We start from the raw sequence: 27,419 nt of genomic DNA on the forward strand, positions 1-27,419 counted from the left end.
ATATATATATATATATATATATATATATATATACAGAGAGAGGGAGAGTGATGAAAGCATAATAAATGGATTTTTTGGTTTTTGCGGTGCTTTTTTCCAGAATTCTAGCAGCATAATGTGTTCAGAATGGTCGATTTACTAGGAATCAACACTAGGATCATGCTTTTCAATGGAAAAAACACTATTTGGAGCCTTGAAAATTATAAAGATTTTTTACCATCAATTTTTCAAACCTCAAAAACCTACCCATATGTTGGAATTGAATGCTCCAAGAGCTGATCCCTATAAAATCAAGTGCGTAGATCGCACATGTACAGTCAATTTAAAATTAAACAAAAAAACTCAAAAACCCATTTAGCATGTTTCATTTTCCATATTTCATTTAGCATGCTCTCAAGAATAGGATAAGAAGAGCAAACAGAACATGAAAATAAATGTAACGACCCCAACCCATACCCTTGAAAATGCAAAATATTTTTTTTAAACAAATGTAAAAATATTCCCAGAGATCCGGGGCTTTTACAGTTCAACTCCCAATTGGATAACCACACACACCACAATAGAGCTTACACTTATCAAACAATTATTCATTTATCTAAAAGAAAGAATGTTTAAGCAATAATTGCAAGAAACATATCAGAGTTATTTAGATGACATAAAAGTAAATAACGAAAAACTGAGCCGCACTGTCCCTATGTGAAACGTCCAGCAAGCATACGATACTCGTAACTCTCCTAGAAGCCAATCATTTCATAATACAATTAAACATTCATGCAACAGGAGACAATTTCTAAGCATGGAGAATCATTAAGCAATAGCAGGGATTACAATTTAAGTAAGCAAGACATTTAACATGCATTAAAATCTAAACATTATGCATCTACCAACATGTAATAATTAAGAGAACATATAAAATATGCATGTTCTAATGCATAGCAGGAATATGCATGATTTATGTGCAATGTATGAATATTTCATTATCTTTCATTAAAGTTTCTCTTTCTATATGCATGCCTTATTAAATGCATACAATTTAAGTTTTTTTTTTTTAATTATCGTTGCCCGCGGATACACTAAACAGGTAAAATCTCCGAGGTCAAGTTAGTACCCAGAGTAGCTTAACACACAATTTGTATTTTATTACTGGCTTCCAAACTTAACCCTCGACCGATATCAGAAAACAACACCACTTGTCGGTACATTAGAAAACAACATCCAATGTCGGAGACACCATGAAAAACAACATCCACTGTCGCCACTTTCTTGGTATACCAAAACAACAATTGTGTCAAACACACCACCCCAAGGCAAAGTGGCGAACTCTCCATAAAACCGTGGCTAGGAGAAGAACCTCAATATCGGGTTCAGGGACAACAACAACGCATACGAAATTTTTGTATTCTCACGGTTTCCCCAAACCGCAACATCCAAGATTCTCACACTAAAGAAGGGACATCTAGAAAACATAAATTACATTGTTCTTTACTTTCTTTTTATCTTGTTAATAATTCATCTCTTTTACATTTGCAAATCAACATGCAAAATTAATAACATAAGTTTACAAATCAACATGCGTAGCTTTTTAAGGTCTACCACCATGGCAACAATAGAACATCACAATTAAAACCATAATATTAATATGATTTTTGCGATGCATTTAAACAATTAAAGAAAGAGCAACCAAAGCTCAAGGCTCTTCAGGCCTGTGATGATTCATTTAGACCATTGATGCATCATACGCAAAAACCATAACAATCTTTAATGTATGCGATGAGGTCAACACGCTTCCAAATGCATATTTATATATATCAATTTAACCATGTGCATGATATGTCACATTCATATGCATGTGTTCACCATTCATGTGCATGTGCCTTTGCGAAATCATTCCACATACATGCATTCACTCATGAATCATCTCAATTGGGACAAGTGAACAACTCATGCATTTATGTACATACGAAACACATATCAATGCATGTATGCACATGCATTTGAAACAAACTTCATATAGTATTATGCTTAAGCACGTCACATCAAGTCAAAACATATAAATAAATTTCAAATCTTGACATGACTCGAGAACCAAAATACATGCACACCACACCTGAAAATTTATATGCACATTCAGAAATGCAAACATGTATCATGTGTATGCCACAAAAATATTCATAAGCATGTTTTTGTTCAATTCAGATGCAAACTCAAGTCAAATGAATGCTTTTATTCATGAACCAGTCCCGATTAAAATATGTGAACATGCACGCCATGAGGTACGTGCCAAAGTACATCAATTCCATGTTTGCACATACATATGCAAGCAACCTTGCACTAATGTCTTAATCAAGCATAACATGTTGATTCTAAGCACAAGAGAAATATCATTCTTTCCTTGATTCACCTCTAGCAAAACATGCATACAAGTATATAAGCATGCGAGTGCAATAACAATAAACTTCCATGATCCATGTTTTCAATACATGCACATGTCCATACATTCATATGTATAGAAAGAAATACTAAATCTTTAACACATGTAAACCAGGGGATAACATGACACTTTTCATATGAGAATTTGTATATAGCCATATGCAATTTGCGGAGTCAATGAACTTGAAAACAATTTTTGCAAACCTAATCATCACCTAAGCATTGATCTTAACTGTGCCTAAAAAAAATCAGTTTTATAAGCATCGATCAAGTCATTCAAACTATATCCAACATGAACCCAATTCAAGAACAGAAAACGCAGATTAACGTATATATAATATATATATATATATATATATATATATATATATATATATATATATATATATATATATATATATATATACAGGCATAAATCTTAATCATAACAAACAGAAATAAATCTCGATCATAACCCAATAGGAGTCCGTTTTTATATAAAAAACCCATACACAAAATTTTTTTGTGTAAAGAACTGAAAACACACATATAAAAGAGGATCTATGGATCATCATCCATGTAATCTAGAGTGAACACACAGAATCACTCTTTAACAATGGATTTGCACTAAATATTGCAAAGGAAATCGAATCGGTATTCGATTTCTCACATGATTCAAAAGAAAGAACTTGTACCTCATAATCGATGCTTGGGAACAACTCAAGGATGCCGATGGCGAGGAACGGTTCAAGCGGGGGTCGTCGACCGAACAATTCAAAACATACGCAATTTTCATTTTATTATAATGTGTGTAGCAAAAGTATAAGCAGAAATTTCATTCTTATTACTTAATCACAATACCAAGCAAATCATAGACCCACATATTCTAAAATTTGGCTGTCAGATGGTTTTCCCACAGACTTTACTTATACCAGAATTTTAACAAAATCTCCAAATGGGTCGGAACTTGATCAGAGACTAGCAATCGCAACCCACACAAGACCAATTAGCAGTAACAAGTCCAAATGATGTATGTTGGTGCACGCACACGCTACCTATGGTTGATCAGTCTCACAGAGTTGGTGCATAACTGAGAAACTAAATAAATAAACAAAGAGTCTGAACAAGAACTTTAACTTACAATCTTGATATTACCCAAACCACTAAATAACCCTAGAATCGGGTGACAAAAAGAGAAAGAACCATCATAAAAGAAAACAATCTCCTTAATCGTATGTCGTTGGACCCAACTGCATATCTGAGGAGTCCTATAACCTAAAAATAGGTAAATCGAGGGATGCCAGGCCAATATCCCAATTTCCTTTCAAGCCAACACCAAAGTTTCTGTGTATATATGTGCAGAACCTTATTTATGCAGGTTAAACCCATATAAATGGGTTGAGCAATGCTACTAGCATACTTGAGACCTATGCACTGCAAAAACCTTCGTAACCCGAAACCAAAACCCCTACTTTCTTTTTTATTCTTGGTAGTCGGAATCTGAAATCTCCTGAAATCTGAGCCCCATAGCCTGTAAACATTCTGAATCAACCCTCCTTCTGAAATTATGAAATCCCTCAAATCAGAGATTTGGGGTTTTCGGTAACATAAGCCCCAAAATCCCCCTTACTATTCGAATTAGGGCTTCCCCACAACCCACATCGACTGCTCGAACACACTCAATACCCAAACAAGTAAAAATAGCAGTAAGACCTACCTTTCCGAGCTTTTTCGACATCCTAGAGGATGTTGCTACCGAGAGAGGGTGGTTGCCGTGAAGGGCACGATCGAGAGGCTACTATCGGAAGATGACGGTCGGTCGACCCTGCTGTTTCCATTGCCGCGACACCGGTCAAGAGGGAGAGTGAGAAGGCGAGAGAGAGAGAGAGAGAGTGTCAGAGAGCATGAGAGGGAAAGAGAGAGCGCGCGGGAGGAAAAGGGGTGTGGGAGGAGAAGGGGTTCGAGAGAGCCCCCTATATAGGAGGGTGCCCGAAAAGGGAGGAGGTTTCCTCGCCCTCCGAGTGGCTGCACATACCTCCCCTCCCTTTTTACAATTTTGCAAGTGTTAGGGTTCTGAACCCTAACACGCCCCTTTTATCGGGCAGCCCCTTATCGGGCTTCATTCCTTTTTTTTTATAACACTTATCAGTAATGGGGTGCGGTCTGGGTTTGGGTCCGAGACCCGGGAACCAACCTCTAGTTGGGTCCGCGCCTCACCCATACGATGTGGATCCACAAGTTGGATCTGGATGGATCCAACAGTCGATCCTAGAGTTATATATATATATATATTTCCTATGTTTATTATTATTATTTTATATATATATATAATATTATTATTATTATTATTTATTTCTAATAGGTTTTCATGACACTATACATGTGTACCCTTTATGGATCCTGGATCCGAAATACAGATCCCAGGCCTATTCTGCATATTTCGCATTATTTTATTTTATAAACAAAAGTAATTAGCGAAAAATTACGGTTATTACAATAAAAATCGGAAAAGAATTTCAGATAAGGAAGTTTTTTATCTGATCCATTTGATGTTGTAAACTCCCCACTTGTCTATGACCAGCAATATCTCATAATTCTGTTAATTGCAGTTCAGTTTTTCTGGAAGCAAACAGAACATGAAAATAAAAACCGGAAAAGAATCTCAGATAAGATAGCTTTTGATTTAATCCACTTGATGTTGTAAATTTCCCACTTGTCCATGACCAGCAATTTCTCATAATTCTGTTAATTGCAGTTCAGTTCTTCTGGAATATGGGATACCCCTTCAAAGACCCTCGCATTTCTTCTTTTCCATATTAGCCACCAACATTGCAATAACCACTCTTATACAAGCAGCCATTTTCCTCCTTTTTGTCTCATCCATGAAGCCAACATGAAGTCTCTAACTGTTGAGTTTCCATGTTCCAATTGTTTCCAATCTGACCAGGCAAAACACAATAATCTGATAAAAAAAGGATGTTAAAACAAATGCTTGCAGTCAGTACTATAACACATGCTACAACAGCTTGCCATCCGGAAACCCTTTAATTGCAAGTTACACTGTGTGAGCATGCCATTAAATGAGATCATCCAGGCTAAAGCTCTAGGGTGGGGGTCTCATCCATGTTATCCAGAACCTTATTTGTAGGAACCTTTAATTTCTGTAGGCATCATTATCATCATCAAGCCTTATCTCACGTACATGGGGTCGGCTTTGCAAGTCCTATTTTTTCATTCTTGTCTATCTAGAGTTACAACTTCAGTCACTATACAATCCTTCACATTGCCTATGACTGCTTCCTTCCATGTCTTCAGTGGTCTTCCTCTTTTCCTAGTTCCCTCTACTTGTATTATCTCAACCTTTCTCATAGGAGCCGTAATAGGTCTTAGTATAACCTGTCAAAACCATCTTAAAGAACATTCACTTATTTTATCTTTTATTGGTCAGACTCCTAGGCACAGTTTGATATATTCATTTTTATAAGCATTAATGAGAAAATGACAACTTGGACTTACCATTGCATGAACACAACAAGAATAGTCTATCTGTCCCCTCCCTTGGTTGTTTCTCTTTGAGAAACTCCATCAAAGTTGGTCGCTCCCTAAATTTTTGCACGTTAGTAGTCTAGCATTCCAAAACATTTTGGTGCCTAAATCATGCAATTATGTATGATTTTGTTGATTATTAGGCTGCCTCCTCAATAATATTTCCCAGCCACATGTAGTAGTCTAGTATTATGGAACTTTTTGGTTCCTCAACCTCACAATTATGTATAATCTAGGGAGTTCACATAATGGCCTCTTGTTGATCCATGTCATTCGAGATAGAGACCATGGTGATTTACCTTGCATATGACCAAATTAGGATCTTTTTTCAACCATGGGCAGTTGCGCCGAAAATTGTTTTTTTTATGTAGTACCTCTCACACTACTAGTCCCCTAAGAATGTAGGAACCATCTCCCTGTTCCTGAGAATTTGTTCCATCTTTTGCATTCTCCTTGTCTTAACTTCACACCATATAAATATCTGGAATCTTTATTGACCTCTGAATCCTTTTACTTGTCGAAAAAAAGAGGGCAAAAATCCACCTTTACATTGTGGACTAACATCATAACCTTAAGCTCTGAGGAACCTCTCAATTTCCAAGTAGTTCAGTGAACCCTCCAAGAGGCAGTTCACTAGGAATTTTAACAATATGATGGTGAATTCTCCCTCTAACAACAAGATATTTCCTTTTACAAAAAGCTCACCCCATTGACATAAAAAACAGGCCAAGGGAGGATGGCCTGGCATGTCAATTCCAGTATGTAGGGTTCTAGGCTCATGGGAACCTATATATATAGGATAAGTCTTTGACGTCTTACACTCTGCAGTCTGCACCCATGTCCAACATTGACACTCGTATCAGTGCCTCAGTAACATAGAAGTAATGAGAAACCAACTCTGTTTGGTAACAAACACTAACAAGACAAACGATTTCAAGTGCACCATGCATAACCTAGATAATGGGTCTTCCACATGCCAGCATCATCTAGATGAAATCTTAGGTCATTCCAATTAAATTATGAGCATATTAAGTACAAAATTCATTTATAGAGAACTACAATGAGGAAGAGAAAATGCCCTTTCACTACCTGAAAAGGCTAATTACATGGTTGAAAATTTATTTGCTTTTCATATTTTGGTGAGTGAATGCATACAGGTGCGCACACACAGAAGGGTGAAAGAAAGAGATTTGTTTACAGTTATATACAAGGGAAACCCAAGACCAAAACCTAGTTAATAGTTGTAATCAATGTTCTAAGTTACATACTGTACGATAAGTATCGTTATTATGAGCAAAAGTGACATGTACACACTTTAAAATTGGCGGAAACATGTTTTTAATTTTTTGGGTTTTAAAGACCTCTTGAGGGCCGACTTCCTTATTTGTATAGAGGGCATTAGAGAGGTATCTACACACCCTAGGAGTCGTGAGAGCGATTTGGGGGTCAATCCGTACGCAAGGGACAGGAATTTTGTGGTTTGCTCAAAGTGCATTTCCACCATTTTTCCACTAAAGAAGTGGGTTTAAGGTAAAAAATCACTATTTTTGGATTCTTATTGAGTTTTTTTGGAGATGGCATCAGATGATCCGGCATGGCAATGGGCACTCAAGTAATGAGTGAAGACCGATTAAAAATCGAGTGTAACTATTGATATAATATTTTTTTCGAGTAGTATCTCTCAGTTAAAGCATCATTTAGTCAGAACACATCTCAATGTTGCGACATGCATGTCAAGGAATTTGTCGGATGCCGTGAAATGGAAATGCCAACAATTACTCATTGGTCTCAGAGAAAAAAACAAGAAAAAGGAGTGAGGCAGAAATGGGTTATGTGTAACCATGGGAGGATGTGTAGGACAAAGATGAACTCTCTACTTTTGATCCTACAACCCCTAGCATATCATCAGAATTAGGAAGTTCTGCAGCAAAGGAGCAAAGTGTGGTTGATGCTAGTAGTAGTGTAACGGGCACAAAAAGAAGAGGAAGAAAAAAAGGAGGATGAGGAAGTTCTTCGAGAAGAGGTAGAGCTAGAGGCTCTATTATGAGTTTTTTTCTTTTTAAGACTGCCCTTGGGGTGCAATCCGACATTTGTACTGCTACTACTATTCAACATTTAGTCGAGCAAGTGAATGTTGCGGTTGAGAGATAGTTCTATAATGCTTGCATTCTTTCCAATGCGGCAAATTCGTTTCATTTTTAGGAGATGGTAAATGTTATCGAGCCTGGATATAAAATGCCTTTGTTTCATTTTCAAGAGATGGTAAATGTCATAACCAGTATCAGGTCGGGATATAAAATGCTTTCATATTATGCTTTGAGAGGAAAAACTTTAGATACTAACGTGAATAAAGAAAGAACATTGTCATGAGATGAGGCAATTGTTAAAATGTAAACAGCACATATATAATAATAATAATAATATTATTATTATTATTATTATATATTTTTATTTATACTTTTTTATTTTTTTTAATCTTTCTTTTTTTTTTGGTATCTAGTTCTATTAGAACTAGATACATCTAGTTTGGTCAAGTTTCGGTTGGAACTTGACCAACTTTCTAGCTGTTGGAACTAGTCCAACGGCTAGAATTCTAGTCGTTGGACTAGTTCCAACAGCTATAAAGGGAGAGCACATTATGAGCTCTCCTTAATACTCTTGTATAAATAGGGGCGCATCCCCTTTGTGTAATTTATTCCTCTAAATGATTTTTAAGCATTTTGCTCTCATAAATAAAGTGTTATTTATTTTTATGCTTTTTCATTTATACCCTTTTATGGGTCTCGTCTAAAGTATCTTTTAGATACTTCCTTTTGAGTAGATTCAAGTGCATTCATGGAGCCTACCATTTCATTACATGGTATCAAAGCTACGAAACTCTTAGATCTTGAAAAACTTTCGCCTTGATTTTGGTGTCTCTTGTGTAAAGGTGTGTTATCACCTTGTTCTTACAAAAAGTGTTTTGTCACTTGCAAAGGAGTGTTTCATCACTTGCCAAAAGAGTGTTTTATCACTCTTCTATCGACTACAAGAGGATCCATTTGGAGAAAAGGACTTGAGCAACAACATTGTATTGTATCCCTTTCTTCCTTTTCTCTATTTTCCTTTTTTTCTTCTCCTTACTATCTTCTTCACACCCTTGTGAATGATGGATGACCATGATAAGGTCACCATCATACCCATGACGTTGAATGATACTAATTATGTGAAGTGGGCTTCAATTATGAAGCACCACATGGGGAAAAGGCTTATGGGGAATAGTTGATGGTTCTGATTCGGAACCTAAACTATCTCTCACCAAAAAAGAGGGCGATAAGAAAGTCCATCTAACGGAAGAGGAGCAGACTATGGCTCTAGCCTCTTATGAAAATAAATAGAAAGAGTGGAGGATGGGGCATGCAAAGATAATGTCATGGCTTATTAATAGCGCAGATATTAAAAAATGTTCTAGCCTCGCTAAATTTGAACATGTCGATAAGGCATGGGAATACCTCAAAAATATGTATTCCCTTAAAGATATTGCTCATGTGTGCAATCTTCAAGAAAAAGTTCAGACATTAACTCAAAATGACAAAAATATTCATGAATATTATAATGAGTTGTCCAAACTTTGGAAAGAGTTGGCTATTCTAGAGCCAAAATGGCATTGCGCCAAAGATATCGAGCTTCGTAAAAAACAACTTGATATGGAACAGATTTACCAATTTGTGAATGGATTAACGCCGGAATTTGAATCCACCAAATCAGCTTTACTTCATCGTGGTAAAATCCCTACTATTGTGGATACTATTGAAGAACTAACTATGGAGGAAAATCATCTTAGAAAGAGTACTCCAAAAGTTGATGATGATTCAGTTCTAGCTGTGTCTAGACCAGAGAATCATACTCGCACTTATAGGCCGCCTCATTTTGGGAGACAAAGTGGTGAGTTTGACAAAAGAAAAGTTATTTATCACCACTGTCATGAATCAGGGCACTATAGGCCTCAATGTCCAAAGCTAAAAAGGAGAGATAAAAAGAGGGTTGCATCTGTTGAAACCGAGCTGAAAGATCAAGATGCACATGTTTTCATGCCTCAAGTGATGGAGATTCTTCAACCTCTTCTAAGAGGAGTATCCTCTTCGACTGAAGCCTCAACTGGAATGGCAGTTACATTTGTATCTAGTCCAGGTAACTTCCCTTGGCTCTTAGATTTTGGTGCTTTATTTCATATGACCCCAAATGCTAAATGTTTATCCAAATGTCTTAAAAATAACTCAAGTATATCAAAAGTCTTTACAACAGATGGAGCATCTCTTGAAATAAAAAGAATAGGAAATTTTGAAAGTTTTCAAAAATCCAAAACTTTTTGTATTCCAGAAGTTAGATATATCCCAAAATTAAATTTGAACCTCTTATCTGTTTCACAAATTTTTTATTATGGATGTAATATATCATTCTCTTCTAATGGTTGTTGGATACAGGATCGCCAGTCAGGGAAGCTGATTGGGGAAGGCCATAGAGAAGGAGGACTATATTACATGGACTTTTTGGAACTACCAAAGAATGTATTTTGTTTAAATGTTCAGAAATAAGAAACAGAATTATGGCACAAAAGACTTGGCCAACCTCATATGTCAAAAATCCAATACTTCCCAAGTTTGGAAAAATTTTGTAAATCTGAAAATTTTGCTAGTAAAGATTGCATTCTTGGTAAAATGAAAAGATTATCTTTTTCTAGTAGAACCTTTGTCTCTAAAAAATCTCTTGAGTTAATACATTCAGACGTTTGGGGACCCGCACCAGTTATCTCTAAAGGTAGTTATGCGTATTATGTCATCTTTCTTGATGACTTTTCTAGACACTTGGATTTATTTTCTTAAACATAAATCCGAAGTTTTTGCTCACTTTCAAATATTTCATAAAATGGTCATAAACAAATTTCAAAGTAATATTTCCATTTTTCGCACCGATTCAGGGGTAGAATTTATGTCTGGAGAATATAAAAATTATCTTAATCTATATGGCATTACTCATCAACGATCATGCTCACACACCCCTCAACAAAATGATCTTGCAGACAGCAAGCATCGCCACATTATGGAAACCACTTAAACATTGCTAATTGCAAGTCAAGTTCCAAAAGGTTTTTGGGCTGAAGCTGCTGTATCTGCCACCTATCTCATCAATATAATGCCATCTTCTTCATTAAAAAATATATCTCCAATTGAAAAACTTTTTTATTTAGATCAAGACTACTCTAGATTAAGAGTTTTTTGTTGCAAATGTATTGTATTTTACAAACAAAAATGATAAATTCTTCCCTCGTGCAATCTCATATGCCTTTTTAGGATATGCTGAAAATAAAAAAGGCTACAGGTGCTATGAACTTCAAAATGGCAAATTATATGTATCAAGAAATGTGTTTTTTCTAGAAAAAGAAAGTTCTTTTGAAAGTGAAAAATCCAAAGATATTACTGAATATTCCTTTTCAATCGATTTAACTTCAAGATTCAATGAAGAGGATTTTGAATATACCTATGACAATGATCAAAGTCCTATTATTTTTTAAACTGATAGTGAAGACCAAACCAGTAGGGATGTTGGTCTGCAATATTCAAGATGAAGAGTTGGAGAGCAACACCCACCATGTGCATTAGAAAGGTTTTCTGAAGTTCCCCCTCATAAGACTTCTAGAATTTCTCGACCTCCCAAAAAATTTGTCTCTTACGAATCTTTTTCACTCTTGTATTGGGAAGCCCTTGGCATTAATCTAATCCTATGTTGAACCTTCCTCCTATTCTGAAGCCAAAAACCATGAAGAATGGGTTCAAGCTATGAAAACAGAATTGGATGCATTAGAGAAGGCCAACACTTGGTTCATTCAAGACCATCCTCTCATAAAGAAACCTATAGGTTGTAGATGGGTCTATAAAGTCAAAACCAAAAGTGATGGGACCCTAGAAAGATATAAGGCACGACTCGTAGCCAAAGGTTATGCTTAAGAGTATGGGATTGACTACGAAAAAACCTTTGCCCCTGTGGCCCGTATGACCACTGTTAGAACTTTAATTGCTTTGACTTCTATCAAAAAATGGCCTATATTTCAAATGGATGTCAAAAATGTTTTCTTAAATGGGAGTCTTGTTGAAACAATCTACATGGAAGCTCCGCCTGGTATTACTTTTCCTAAGGGTAAAACACTTTGTCTTGAGAAGGCCCTTTATGGCCTCAAACAAGCACCAAAAGCCTGGTATGACAGATTTAATCATGTTATGACTGATATTGGATTTCATTCTTTTTTTACTGACAGTGTCTTGTTTATTAAGCAATCTAATGCAAGTATCATCATCCTTCTTCTTTATGTGGATGATATGATCATCACTGGAGGCGACAAACAGGGAATTACCAATAGCAAAACTCTTCTTAAAACTCATTTTGAAATGTCTGATTTAGGATTATTGAGATACTTTTTAGGAATAGAAGTTGCTTATTCCCCTCATGGGTATTTGATATCTCAATCTAAATTTGCTTTTGATATTGTTTTCAGGTCCGGCATTACAGATGATAAGAAGGTGGACACTTCAGAACAGGTCAATGTTAAAATGAAAATTGATGATGAAGAGCGTCTTGATGATCTCACTCCGTTCAGGCAACTTGTTGGAGCACTTTCCTATCTCTCCATCACTCAGCCAGACATAGCACATGTTGTACACACAGCTAGCCAGTTTCAACTGTTAAATTATGTACCTTATTACCTAATGTAATATATATATTTTATATATATAAGGTAATACATATACATATATTAATATATATGTATATGTATCTACTTTTTATATATATAAAATATATATTTCTTATTATTTAGTCATAGGGGTAGTTTCGTCTTTTCTTCCATTTTACGCACATTCACCTTTTGAATGTGTTTGTAATTTCTTTTTACTTTTTCTTTTTCTTTATTTTTATTTCTTTTATTTTTTCACTTAAAGGAACCTTGGGGGGCCCACTCAAATAGACGTTGGGCCCCTCCAACGGTCACATTTGTGACCGTTGGAGGGGCTCCAACGTCTATGAGTGGAGCCCCTCCAAGGCTCCCTTTTGGATTGTTATAAATAGGGGCTCTCCCCTTGTATTCTCTCATGGCTTTGAGTCAAAGCCCAAGTTCTCAATAAATTGATTCCATTGTTTTTATGCCTTTGTGCATTTGTGAGTTATTTGTGGGTTGTGCTTTTTGTGCACAAGTGTTCTAAAGTGTTCTTATTGTGCTTTCGTGGTGGGTTGAATATCAAGAATATTAAGGTCTTGATATTAGTATCTTGTTGAAGATACTTTTACATGGTATCAGAGCAAGGTTGGAAGAAAGAAGATCGTGTATCTCGCCTCTTGTGAAGCACCTCGAAAATCATGCCCTCAAGCTAGTGAAGTTTTTGAGTAAAGCATTTGCTCCGGGCAATATTTTAGAAGCAACTTTCGTCAAGAAAAGGTTGAAAATCCGTTAAGGTACGCTTTATTTTTCATCTTCTCCTCTCCATAATGGGTGAAAAAGACTCCCACTTTTCCCTTGGTTTTAAACTTAGTGGTTCGAACTATCATGTTTGGGCCGGCAACATGGAAGCCCATATCAAAGGGAAAGGTCTTTGGAGTTATGTTCAAGGTTCCATATCGGAACCCGAACCCAAGCTTTCTATTATAGAGAAAGGGGAAATCAAGATTCTTGAAGGAGAAGATAGACAAAAGGCCTTAGAAGAATATTCCAAAAGGCATGATGAGTGGGAAATGAAGAACTTCAAAATATTGTCTTTGATTTTTTCGTCCGTAGAAACCAAGATCAATGCCAACATCATCAAATTTAAAAAAGCCTCTGAAGCTTGGTTATACCTTGAAAAAATGTATACGTCAAGGGACTTGTCTCACAAATACTACCTCCAAAAGAAAGCCTTGACTCTTCAACAAAATGATTTATCTATTCGGGAATATTTTGCCGAATTATCATCTATTTGGGACGAGCTTGCCATGCTCGAACCAAAATGGAGCGGAGAAGCTATTGAATTAAGGCACAAACAACTAGAGGAAGATCGCTTCTTCAACTTCTTAAATGGTCTTAGACCCGAATTTGAGCAAATTCGGTCCTCCCTTCTATCGGCTTTTACCTCCCCATCTATTGAAGATGTCATCACCAAGCTAAGTGGTGAGGAAACACGTATGGGGATTAGTAAAAATAACCCAAGTATTTTTGCTACACCTTCTCAAAATGACTATGAAGTGGTCAATGCCGTGTCAAGACCCGGTAATAATTTGAAGACCTACAAACCGCCCCATTTCAAAAATCAAGGGCAAAATGATCGATATGGCAAGAGAGATTATAGCAAATTAACTTGCCATTTTTGTAAAGAACCGGGACATATCAAACCCAATTGTCCCAAATGGAAGAAGTTCCTCGCCGCGGCTTTAGCATCCCAATCAGAGGAACGGCCTTCAACATCAAATGAACCCCTTTCGCTTCATCAAATTATGGATGCTCTTCAACCTCTTCTCAAAGGAGGCACCTCTGGAGCCGCCATGTCATCTTCTTCCTCTCTTGGTAAGACATCTTGGCTACTTGATTCTGGTGCTTCGTTCCATATGACTCCAAGTCATTGTTTTCTTTCTAATTATTCTGAAAATCGTCTTCCATCTTTTGTCTCAACCGCGGATGGAACCCCTCTTGAAATTAAAGGAATGGGAAATTTTGAAAAACAAGATTTTTTTATCCCAAAAATTCGTCTTATTCCAAAGCTAAACTTAAATTTACTTTCCGTTTCTCAACTCTCGGACTATGGTTGCGATATAAAGTTCTCTTCTAATAAATGTTGGATACAGGATCGCCAGTCCGGGAAATTGATTGGGGAAGGCTCTAGGAGAGGAGACCTCTACTATGTTGATTTTCTTAAAATTCCCAAGAATCAATTTTGTAATGTTGCTCAAAACAAAGATATTCATGTATGGCATAAGAGATTGGGTCATCCCAACATTGTTAAAATCTCTTATTTGCCTTTTATTAAGCATCTTTGTAATGAAAATTTTGTTTGTAATGAATGTATTCTTGGAAAAATGAGAAGTCTTCCTTTTCCTCAAAGATCCATGTTTACAACAAAACCTTTTGAAATTGTTCACTCCGATGTATGGGGTCCAGCTCCGGTGATATCCAAGGGAGGCTTTTCTTACTATGTTATCTTTGTGGATGATTTCACTAGGTTTAGTTGGATATATTTTCTTAAACATAAATATGAAGTTTTTTCAACCTTTAAAGCATTTCATATGATGGTTTTAAATCAATTCAATGGAAATTTTAAAATTTTTAGAACCGATTCGGGTGGTGAATACCTTTCCAATGAATTTAAAAGCTATCTTGAAAACTATGGAATTCTTCATCAAAAGTCTTGTCCCAAAACCCCCCAACAAAATGGGTTGGCTGAACGGAAACATAGGCATATTATTGAAACCACACAAACTTTGCTCATTTCTCAAAATATACCGAAAAAACTTTGGGCGGAGGCCGCTCTTACTTCTGTCTATCTCATAAATAGACTTCCATCTAAAAACTTGAACAAGATTTCCCCGTTTGAAAAATTATACGAAAAAGAACCTGATTATAGCAGGTTAAGGGTTTTTGGATGTAAATGTTTTGTCCTTACTTATAAAAATGACAAACTCTCCCCTAAGGCCATTCCTTGTGCCTTTCTTGGTTACTCTGAAACTCATAAAGGTTTTCGCTGTTATGATGTTAAGAGTGATAAACTTTATGTTTCCAGAAATGTAAGCTTTTTGGAAAATGTTAGTGGTTTCGAAAAACTTGAAACTAATGACGAGAATATAGATTATTCTTTTCTGTTTGATTTATTAACTGAAGATGATGATACTAGCGATGATGAAACAAATCAAAATGATGAAACTCATACTGATCAACCCATTAATGAAGAACCACATAGAGATCCTATAACCTATTCTCATAGAGATAGGAGTACTTTTAGAAGTGCCCTCGAAAGATATGATAATGAGTCTACCCCTTCAAGTGAAGGAAATCTTCGTAGGACCGAAAGATCAAGAAAACCCCCTTCTAGGTTCATCTCATATGAGTCTTTTTCACCAAAATATAGAGCTTGTCTAAGCGCCATTCACTCGTACATAGAACCTAGGGATTTTGAGGAAGCACGAAAATACCCAGAATGGATAATTGCTATGAATAATGAACTTGAAGCCCTAAAGAAAGCGAAAACCTGTGAGTTTCAAGACCTTCCTAAATATAAGAAAGCAATAGGATGTAGATGGGTATTTAAAGTCAAAACTAAGTGTGATGGGTCTCTTGAGAGATATAAGGCCCGCTTAGTAGCAAAAGGATATGGTCAAAAATATGGGATTGATTATGAGGAGACTTTTGCCCCCGTTGCTCGGATGGTCACCGTCCGATGTCTTATAACCGTTGCTTCAATAAATAAATGGAACATCTATCAGATGGATGTTAAGAATGCGTTTTTAAACGGAGATCTAAACGAAGAAGTATATATGGATGCTCCTCCTAGAATGGAGTATCCTAAAGGGAAAGTGCTTCGTCTTCGGAAAGCACTGTATGGTTTAAAACAAGCTCCCAAAGCTTGGTATGATAGGTTTAACTCCGTGATGTTAGATAATGGTTTTTCATCATGCTTTACTGATACTGCTTTGTTTGTTAGAAAGTCTAATGCAGGAATTGTTATTCTGTTGCTATATGTGGACGACATGCTTATTACTGGGAGTGATTCTAAAGGGATTAAAAGCATAAAGTCCATTTTAAAGGATAAGTTTGAAATGTCTGACTTGGGTTTCTTAACTTATTTTTTGGGTATTGAGGTTGCATACTCTCATAGAGGGTATTTTTTGTCTCAAACTAAGCTTGCATCTGAGATTATTGACAGGTCAGGTATTACAGATGATAAAGTTTGTGAAACTCCTGCTATAGTAGGAGCAAAAATGAAGATTGATGATGGTGTTCCTCTCTCCGATCCTACTCCCTACAGGCAGCTCGTAGGATCGTTGATGTATCTAAGTATCACCAGACCAGATATCTCACATGCGGTGCATACGGCAAGTCAATTTCAGCATACACCAACTTCTGTTCACATGGGTGCTATCTTACGTGTCGTAAGATACCTAAAGCACACTATTAATAAGGGAGTTTTTCTATCTTCTTCTTCTGAATTAAGGTTAATTGCTTATACTGACTCTGATTGGGGAGGTGACCCAAATAACCGTCACTCCACCACTGGTTTTTGTGTTTTCTTAGGAGACTCATTAATCTCATGGAGATGCAAGAAGCAGCAAAAGGTGTCTCTATCATCAACTGAAGCCGAATATCGTGCCATGGCAACTACTACCATGGAAATTGTTTGGATTCACCAATTGCTGGAAGACATGGGAATCACTATTGAAGGACCTACCAAGCTTTGCTGTGACAACAAAAGTGCGATTTATATCGCCAAAAATCACACCTTTCATGAGCGGACCAAACACATAGAGATGGATTGTCATTATGTGCGAGAGGCGTACCTCAAGGGAATCATTGACCTTCCATATGTCACGTCCGAATATCAATTGGCGGATTTCTTCACCAAAGCCTTGTGTGCTCCGCGTTTCAACTTTCTTCTTAGCAAACTCTCGGTCATCCTGCCCTAAGTTTGAGGGGGGGTGTTAAATTATGTACCTTATTACCTAATGTAATATATATATTTTATATATATAAGGTAATACATATACATATATTAATATATATGTATATGTATCTACTTTTTATATATATAAAATATATATTTCTTATTATTTAGTCATAGGGGTAGTTTCGTCTTTTCTTCCATTTTACGCACATTCACCTTTTGAATGTGTTTGTAATTTCTTTTTACTTTTTCTTTTTCTTTATTTTTATTTCTTTTATTTTTTCACTTAAAGGAACCTTGGGGGGCCCACTCAAATAGACGTTGGGCCCCTCCAACGGTCACATTTGTGACCGTTGGAGGGGCTCCAACGTCTATGAGTGGAGCCCCTCCAAGGCTCCCTTTTGGATTGTTATAAATAGGGGCTCTCCCCTTGTATTCTCTCATGGCTTTGAGTCAAAGCCCAAGTTCTCAATAAATTGATTCCATTGTTTTTATGCCTTTGTGCATTTGTGAGTTATTTGTGGGTTGTGCTTTTTGTGCACAAGTGTTCTAAAGTGTTCTTATTGTGCTTTCGTGGTGGGTTGAATATCAAGAATATTAAGGTCTTGATATTAGTATCTTGTTGAAGATACTTTTACATCAACATGCTCCAACTTCTGTGCACATGGGAGCAGTTTTACGTATTATTAGATATTTAAAGAGTTCTCTCTCACGAGGACTCTTCTTGTCTGCATCGTCACCATTAGATTTAATGGCTTATATTGATGCTGACTGGGGAGGTGATCCTAATAATAGGCACTCAACCACTAGTTTCTGTGTATTTTTAGGTGAATCTCTAATATCATGGAGGTGCAAGAAGCAGGAGAAGGTTTTTCTTTCTTCCACTGAAGATGAATATAGAGTCATGGCAACCACCATAATGGAAGTTGTTTAGCTGAGGCGACTGCTCGCTGATATGGGAGCTGAAGCAACACAGACCTCATGAATGTGTTATGACAACAAGAGTGCAATCTACATCGCAAGCAACTGGACTTTCCATGAGCGCACCAAACACATTGAGATGAATTGTCACTATGTGAGAGAGGAGTACTTGCATGAAACCATTGATCTAACATATGTGACGTCACAATACCAATTAGCAGACTTTTTCACCAAGCCTCTCGCGGCTCCCAGATTTCACTTCTTCTTAGACAAACTTTTGCTCATTGTACTGTAAGTTTGAGGGGGAGTGTTAAAATGTAAAGAACACATATATAATAATAATATTATTATTATTATAATATTATTATTATATATTTTATATTTATACTTTTTATTTTTTTATAATCTTTCTTTTTGTTTTTGGTATCTAGTTCTATTAGAACTAGATACATCTAAGTTTGGCCAAGTTCCGGTTGGAACTTGACCAACTTTCAAGTTGTTGGAACTAGTCCAACGACTAGAATTCTAGACGTTGGACTAGTTCCAACAGCTAGAAAGGGAGAGCTCCTTATGAGCTCTCCTTAATACTCTTGTATTAATAGGGGCGCATCCCCTTTGTAATTCATTCCTCTAAATGCTTTTTAAGCATTTTGCTCTCATAAATAAAGTGTTATTTATTTTTATGTTTTTCCATTTATACCCTTTTACGGGTCTTGTCTAAAGTATCTTTTAGATACTTCCTTTTGAGTAGACTCAAGTGCATTTGTGGAGCCTACCATTTCATTACAGCAATCATAGAGAGAAACTAGGTGTAGCATCATGTCAGATGGGTGGACAGACACAAAGTCAAGGGCCTTGATAAATTTCCTTATTTGCAAACCTCTTAATAGGTAAAGCTTTGGTGAAGTCGTCCACACACCGGTCTTAAGACATTATATGTTTCACCATGAGTTGTTTCTTAGCCACTCGATCTCGTACAAAATGTATATCAATTTCGATGTGTTTACTTTTCTAATGAAAAACAGGATGAGCTACTATATTGGTTGCACTAACATTCTTTTAACAAATACTGAACCCACATCAGTTCAATAGCAGCCACTACACGATATTTTGCTTCAATACTCGAACGAAGTACTGTAATTTGCTTTTTGAATCTCCTGGACAATATATTCGGTCCAAAATACACAACATAACCTCTTGTAGATTTGTGATCGTCTGGGTAGCCTGCCCAATCTGCATCAAAATAAGCTAACAAGACAAAATGTGATATTAGTCTAACTTGTATTTTATCGTAAATAGTGTGCTTGATGTGGCGAAGGATGAACTTAACTATTGTCCAATGGTCCATAACAGGCGCTTGCATAAACTGACACACCCTGTTTACAGGATAAGAGATGTTTGGCCTAGTGAAAGTGAGACGCTACACTGTCCTCACAATGCTCTGGTACAAAGTAGGATCATTAAACTTGAAACCAGAGTCAATTGTAAGAGTAACAAAGCTAAACAAAGGCGTGTTCACGGGTTTGGACCCAATCATGTTAGCCTTTTGAATTAAATCCATTGCATATTTCCTTTGAGAGAAGAGAAGTCCTTGATGTGTTTTCAAGGCTTCAACTTTTAGGAAGTAATGTAAGTCACCCAAGTCCTTCCAGGTAAATAATCGACTTAATTAATTAATCAAATTCATAACATATTCATTGGAACTATCAGTGAGAAGAATATCATTGGAATACACCAAAACTAAAACAGTGAGACTGTGCTGCCAGAGAATAAACAAAGATGTGTCAGTACTAGGAATCATAAATCCCATATATAAAAAGTAAAGCATTACTGAGTCTTTAGTACCAGAATAAAAAAAACTTGGTTTAAACCATACTCTTAAGTAACAAACACTCTCCATTGATAACTAACAACAATAGATAAAATTGTTTTAACTGTTGTTGGCTCTACGTCTAGCCTAAAAGTCTCAAAGTAGTCTATTTGTAACGACCCCGACTCATACCCCTTAAAAATGCGATTTTTTTAAAACCATTGTGGAAATATTCCGAAACACCCGAGGCCTTTACAGCTTTACTCCCAATTGTATAAAACAACCAACACAAGAGATCTTACCCTTATCATCCATACCAAACCAAACCTTTATTGAATAATCAATGATAGTCTCGAGAAAATTGCATAAGGAAATTCAAAGTGTAATAACAATTCAAAATAAATGAAAAATAAAGAAAAGCAAAGTCACACTGTCCATTTGTATAGCTGTCTAGCAAACGCGTAGCACTCGCAACTCTCCCAGAAGCGAGTCGCGTGATCACGTACTTGTAAATATTCAAGTTTTTGTTTTCAGTCTTTGCTTATCAATGAAATGTCAACTTCCTTCAGATCTCTGGTATTCAATTCTTCTTTCTTTTAGCCGTACTGGGGCATCTTTTATTGTTAAAATTATATTTACAGTTCAAAAATCTCCTTTGCCATCAGCTTCTATTAAATTCCTACTCTTTTCAGGATGAGAGACAATTCCGACATCATTCATGAGATAAATGAAATTACCTACGAGGGTTTTGCAAAATCGTAAAATTTTGAAAATTTCTGTAAAATCTTCGTCATGATCACCAAAAGTTCAATATTTTTGTCCGATCTTTTTCAAAATCAACCATCGCGTTGATCTTCCTTTTCCAAAAATGGTTTCAAACCGTTGTCCCAAAAATCAACCCTCGTGTTGATCTTCTTTTCTAAAATTGGTTCTGAACCATTATCTTCAAAAAACAACCATCATGTTGATCTCTCTTCAAAATCAACCCTCGTGTTGATTCTTGTTCAAAGATCAGCTCTCGCATTGATCATTCTTCAAAATCAACCTCGCGGTTGATCCTCTTCCCAAAAATGATTTTTCACTTGTCTCTCAAATGAACCTTATCATCTCACTTTAAAGATCCAACGTGTGCAGGCAAGATAAAAAAAATCAATTTTTATCAATTTTTATCAATTTTTCATAATTCAATCTTTATCAGTCTTATCAATTTTTATTCATCTTTATCAATTTTATCAATTTTATTGATTTTTCATCAATTTTATTAATTTTTTTGTCAATTCTTATACAATTACCCTTTCAGGTTAAGGGATAAACTTGATGCCTCTTTCCCATGAGGTATTACTTTCCTCTTTTACCCTTTCAGGTTAAGGGATAAACCTGAACCTCGACCGGCGAGGTATTCGTTCCCACTCAGGTTAAGGAATAAACCTGAATTTTCCCGCTGAGGTTAAGGGATAAACCTGAACCTCGTCCTACGAGGTTCTTCTTCCTTCAGGATAAGGGATAATCCTAAAGTTTTTTCATCTTTCAAGTGTCATCAATGTTTAGGCAATTTTGCCCATTTTCATCAGATCTTTGTCAATTCTTTATAAAAAAATTATTCTTCATTAATTTTTATCAATTCTATTTCTTTATCAATTCTTTCGATTCCTTATTAACTTTTTATCAATTTTGCCAATTTTATTTTGTTCCTGCTCAGGTTAAGGGATAAACCTAAACCTCATCCAGTGAGGTCCTTATAAGGGATAATCCTGAAGTCTTTCATCATTTTTCAAGCATCATCAATTTTTCACCAAATTTTACCAATTCTTACCAGATTTTTTGTCAGCCCTTGTCAATTCTTTATCAATTTTTGTATTCTTTATCAATTTATCAATTCTATTGATTCTTCATCGATCTTTATTAATTCTTTTGATTCATAAACTTTTTATCAATTTTGTCAATTTTTATTCATTTCCCTTTCAAGTTAAGGGATAAACCTAAATCATTTTCCATAATTTCCTCAATTCTATTCGATTTTTCTTTTATCTTTTATTTTGAAGATCCGAGTTCCAACTCGGGTTTTCTCCTTTTATCTTTCGTTTGAAGTTCCAAGTTCCGACTCGGACTTCCTTTTGGATCCAATGCTCGCATTGGACCAATTATTACGTCAAAAATTCGACTTTTCAAACTCGATTTTCGCTTTTATCTTTTATTTTGAAGATCCGAGTTTCGACTCGGGTTTTCCCCTTTTATCTTTCGTTTGAAGTTTTGAGTTCCGACTAGGGCTTCCTTTTTTATCCAATGCTCGCATTGGACCAATTGTTACGTCGAAAATTCGAGTTTTCAAACTCGATTTTCTCTTTTATCTTCTATTTTGAAGTTCCGACTCGGGTTTTCCCCGTTTATCTTTCGTTTGAATTTTCGAGTTCCAACTCGAGCTTCCTTTTGGATCCAATGCTCGCATTGGACCAATTGTTACGTCGAAAAATTGAGTTTTCAAACTCGATTTTCACTTTTATCTTTTATTATGAAGTTTCGAATTCCGACTCGCGTTTTCCCCTTTTATCTTTCGTTTGAATTTTCGAGTTCCGACTCAGGCTTTCTTTTAGATCCAATGCCCGCATTGGACCAATTGTTATGTCGAAAATTTGAGTTTTCAAACTCGATTTTCACTTGTATCTTTTATTTTGAAGATTCGAGTTCCGACTCGGGTTTTCCCCTTTTATCTTTCCTTTGAAGTTTCGAGTTTCGACTCGGGCTTCCTTTTGGATCCAGTGCTCGCATTGGACCAATTGTTACGTCGAAAATTCGAGTTTTCAAACTCGATTTTCTCTTTTATCTTTTATTTTGAAGATCTGAGTTCCGACTCTGGTTTTCCCCTTTTATCTTTCGTTTGAAGTTTCGAGTTCTGATTCGGGTTCCTTTTGGATCCAATGCTGGCATTGGACCAATTGTTATGTCAAAAATTTGAGTTTTCAAACTCGATTTTCTCTTTTTATCTTTTATTTTGAAGATCCGAGTTCTGACTCGGGTTTTCCCCGTTTATCTTTCGTTTGAAGTTTTGAAGTTCCGACTCGGGCTTCATTTTGGATCCAATGCTCGTGTTGGACTAATCGTTATTTTGAAAGTTCGAGTTCCAAACTCGGGCTTTCCTTTTTTATCTTTTTCTTTTGAAGTCACGGGTTCTGACTCGGACTTCCCTTCTAGATCCAATGCTCAAGTTAGACTATTCTTCTTTTTTTGAAAATCCGGATTCTGACTCGGGTTTTTCTTTCCCCATTCAGGATAAGGGATAATCCTGAGATCACTTATAGGATCAACAATGCTACCTGTGAGAATTCTTTTACAAGACAATTTTCATCAACTTCCTCAATTTTTATCCAATCTTTCATCAATTTCTATCTCTTTTCATCAGTTCTTCTCAAATTTTATTCCATCCTCATTCAGGATAAGGGGTTAATCCTGAAATCAGACCACATACAATTAACTATGATGGTCTTCTTCATTGCAAGTCAAATAATTCAGTCCTCGAACTGGACATTCTCAGAACTCTCGATCCTAGATCCGGTCCTCGCACTAGCAAATTTTCAAAATTCAATCTTTTGATTAAAGATTTCTTTTAAAAAAACCCGAGTTACGACTCGGATTTCCTTATCTCTTTTTCAAAAACCCAACTCTCAGGTTGGTCCATCTTTCCTTTTAAATATCCGAGTTCCGACTCGGATTCTTCTCTCTTCTTCAAAAACCCAACTCTAAGGTTGGTCCATCTTCGTTTTTAAATATCTGAGTTCCGATTCAGACTCTTTTTTTTTTCAAAAACCCAACTCTCAGGTTGGTCCTTCTTTCTTTTTAAAGCATCTGAGTTCCGACTCAGACTCTTTTCTTTTTCAAAAACCCAACTGCTAGGTGGGACCTTATTCCAAAATCGAGTCTTCCGGCAGATTCCTTCCAAATTTTAAGCTTCAGGTTTATTCTCTTCAAAATTCCTTCTTTTCCCCTTCAGGTTAAGGGATAAACCTGAGTTTCCCATTCAGGATAAGGGATAATCCTGAAACCATTCATAGAAGCAGTGCAACCTTCTATAATGGTCCTTCCAAATCCAGTCTAACACTGGTCCTTCATTAAATCCAATTCTCTCGTTGGTCCTTTCAAATCGAGTTTAACACTGGTCCTTCATCAAATCCAATTCGCACATTGGTCCTTCACCAAATCCAATTCTCACATTGGTCCTTTCAAATCCAGTCTAACACTGGTCCATCATCAAATCCAATTCTCGTGTTGGTCCTTCATCAAATCCAATTCTCACATTGGTCCTTCATCAATTCCAATTCTCACGTTGGTCCTTCCAAATCCAGTTTAACACTGGTCCTTCATCAAATACAATTCTCACGTTGGTCCTTCCAAATCCGGTTGGTCCTTCATCAAATCCAGTTTAACATTGGTCCTTCATCAAATCCAATTCTCACGTTGGTCCTTCCAAATCCAGTTTAACACTGGTCCTTCATCAAATTCAATTCTCACGTTGGTCCTTCCAAATCCAGTCTAACACTAGTCCTTCATCAAATTCAATTCTCATGTTGGTCCTTCCAAATCCAGTTTAACACTGGTCATTGATCAAATTCAATTCTCGCATTGATCCTTCACCAAATTCTAATTTTCACAAATTGGTCCTTCAAATTCCATTTTTTGCACTGGTCCTTCAAAATTCCAATGGTTACATTGGTCCTTCAAAATTCTAATTTTCTCAAATTGGTCCATCAAATTCAAGTTTTACACTGGTCCTTCAAATTCCGATTGGTCCTTCAAAATTCCAATGTTTACATTGGTCCTTCAAAATTTCAGTTTTACACTGGTCCTTCAAAATTCCAATTTTCTCAAATTGGTCCTTCAACATTTCAATTATACACTGTTCCTTAAAATTCCAATTGGTCCTTCAAAATTCCAATGCTTACATTGGTCCTTCAAAATTCCAATTTTCATAAATTGGTCCTTCAAATTTCAGTTTTACACTGGTCCTTCAAATTCCAATTGGTCCTTCAAAATTCCAATGTTTACATTGGTCCTTCAAAATTCCAATTTTTCAAATTGATTCTTCAAAATTCGAGTTTTACACTGGTCCTTCAAATTCCAATTGGTCCTTCAAAATTCCAATTTTCACAAATTGGTCCTTCAAATTACAGTTTTACACTGGTTCTTAAAATTCCAATTGGTCCTTCAAAATTCCAATACTTACATTGGTCCTTCAAAATTCCAATTTTCACAAATTAGTCCTTCAAATTCCAGTTTTACACTGGTCCTTCAAAATTCCAATGTTTACATTGGTCCTTCAAAATTCCAATGTTTACATTGGTCCTTCAAAATTTCAATTTTCACAAATTGGTCCATCAAATTCCAGTTTTTACACTGCTCCTTCAAAATTCCAATGTTTACATTGGTCCTTCAAAATTCCAATTTTCTCAAATTGGTCCTTCAAAATTCCAGTTTTACACTGGTCCTTCAAATTCCAATTTCTACATTGGTCCTTCAAAATTCCAATTTCTCAAATTGGTCCTTCAAATTCCAGTTTTACACTGGTCCAAAATTCCAATGCTTACATTGGTCCTTCAAAAATTCTAATTTTCTCAAATTGGTCCTTCAAATTCCATTTTTACACTGGTCCTTCAAAATTTCAAGTTTTCAAATTGGTCCTTCAAAATTCCTGTTTTACACTGGTCCTTCAAAATTTCAAGTGCTCAAATTGGTCCTTCAAACTCCAGTTTAACATTGGTCCTCTAACATGAATGAGATAAAGCATTCAGTTGAATACAGACAAGAAATTACTAAATTTATTTACAATCGTGCATGGATTTGGAGCCTAATGAAAAAGTACACTAGTGTTGAGTTGATTCGTAGTGCAGGTACTAGATTTGCTACGAATTTTTTGCCAGTGCAAAGTCTAGTAAAGAATAGAATTGGATTAAAAAGAATGTATATCCCAGAGTTACCGAAAGCTTCTTAGGTAGGTGGGAAGTTACCGAAAGCTTCTTAGGTAGGTGGGAAGCTCGCTTCCTGGAAACTCGCTTCTCCTCGCTTCCCGGAAACTCACTTCTCCTCGCTTCTGAAACTTCATGGGAATGTCAATTCTCCCATGCTTCTTCTACGCTTCCCACACGCATGGTCTATGCTTCCTATATGCTTTTCTCACATTTTTTTCATGTATTTCCTCTCACTTCCCATGTACTTTCTCTAAATTGGTAACCTTCATTATTAGATTTTAACAAAAATTTAACTTTTAGTGAAAAATCATGAAATATAAGAATGATCAATTTTATTTTAGTTTTGTGTTCAATTCCTATTTAGTTACCATATTGCTTCATTTTTTATTCATATTTCTCTTTCAAATTCATACTTCGCTTTCTGCTTCCTATAAATTTTAAAATGTCACGCTTCTCGCTTTCGCTTCCCATATCGTTTCCCGCTTCCGCTTCTTAGTTTGGCAACCTAGGTAATATCCCCATGCACGAAAAAGAAAGCCAAAAGAAATTGTAGATATTGTATTTAGAAGTGATTTTTGGGATTCATGTGTGAAGTTGTTGAGAATCACTATGCCTTTGGTAAAGGTGCTTAGATTGGTAGACAGTGAAGATAGACCAACTACGGGATATCAATACAAGGACATGGATAATGCAAAAGAAGTCATTAGAGATAATTCGAATGGGAAGAAAAAAATTCTACGCCTATATGGAACACCATTAATCAAAGGTGGACTGGGCAACTTCATCAACATCTTCATGTTGCAACATATTATTTGTAATATCATGTGTTTTTCCATGATTTATAAATTCAAAAATTATGAAATTTGATGAAATTGATAAAAATCGCAGAAAATAACCCTTAAAAATAGGTGACGTCAGCTGGGTCTGGGCATGGCCCAGGGCCCACTGATAAGATCTAAATGAGACAGTTAATATTTGTGAAATTTTTCATTTTTAACCTTTAAATTATAGCTAAAATTGAGAGAAATTCAGGTTAGCTTCAGGCAAAAATCAAGCATACGGTTAGATGCGTCTAGCAATTCTGAGAACGTACTTTGTTTTTCCTTAAATCAGGTTACGATTGGCCCG

General features: G+C 36.1%; 1 protein-coding gene across 2 annotated transcripts in view; it reads right to left on the minus strand.

Moving 5' to 3' along the window:
- The window catches only part of LOC149817426 (guanine nucleotide exchange factor SPIKE 1-like), a 224,570-nt gene that overhangs the window by 83,651 nt on the left and 113,500 nt on the right, over positions 1-27,419 (minus strand). The window lies entirely within an intron of this gene.

Source organism: Nuphar pumila, chromosome 13 (genome assembly GCF_984573655.1).
Source record: "Nuphar pumila chromosome 13, dmNupPumi1.hap1.1, whole genome shotgun sequence".
Lineage (NCBI taxonomy): Eukaryota > Viridiplantae > Streptophyta > Magnoliopsida > Nymphaeales > Nymphaeaceae > Nuphar > Nuphar pumila.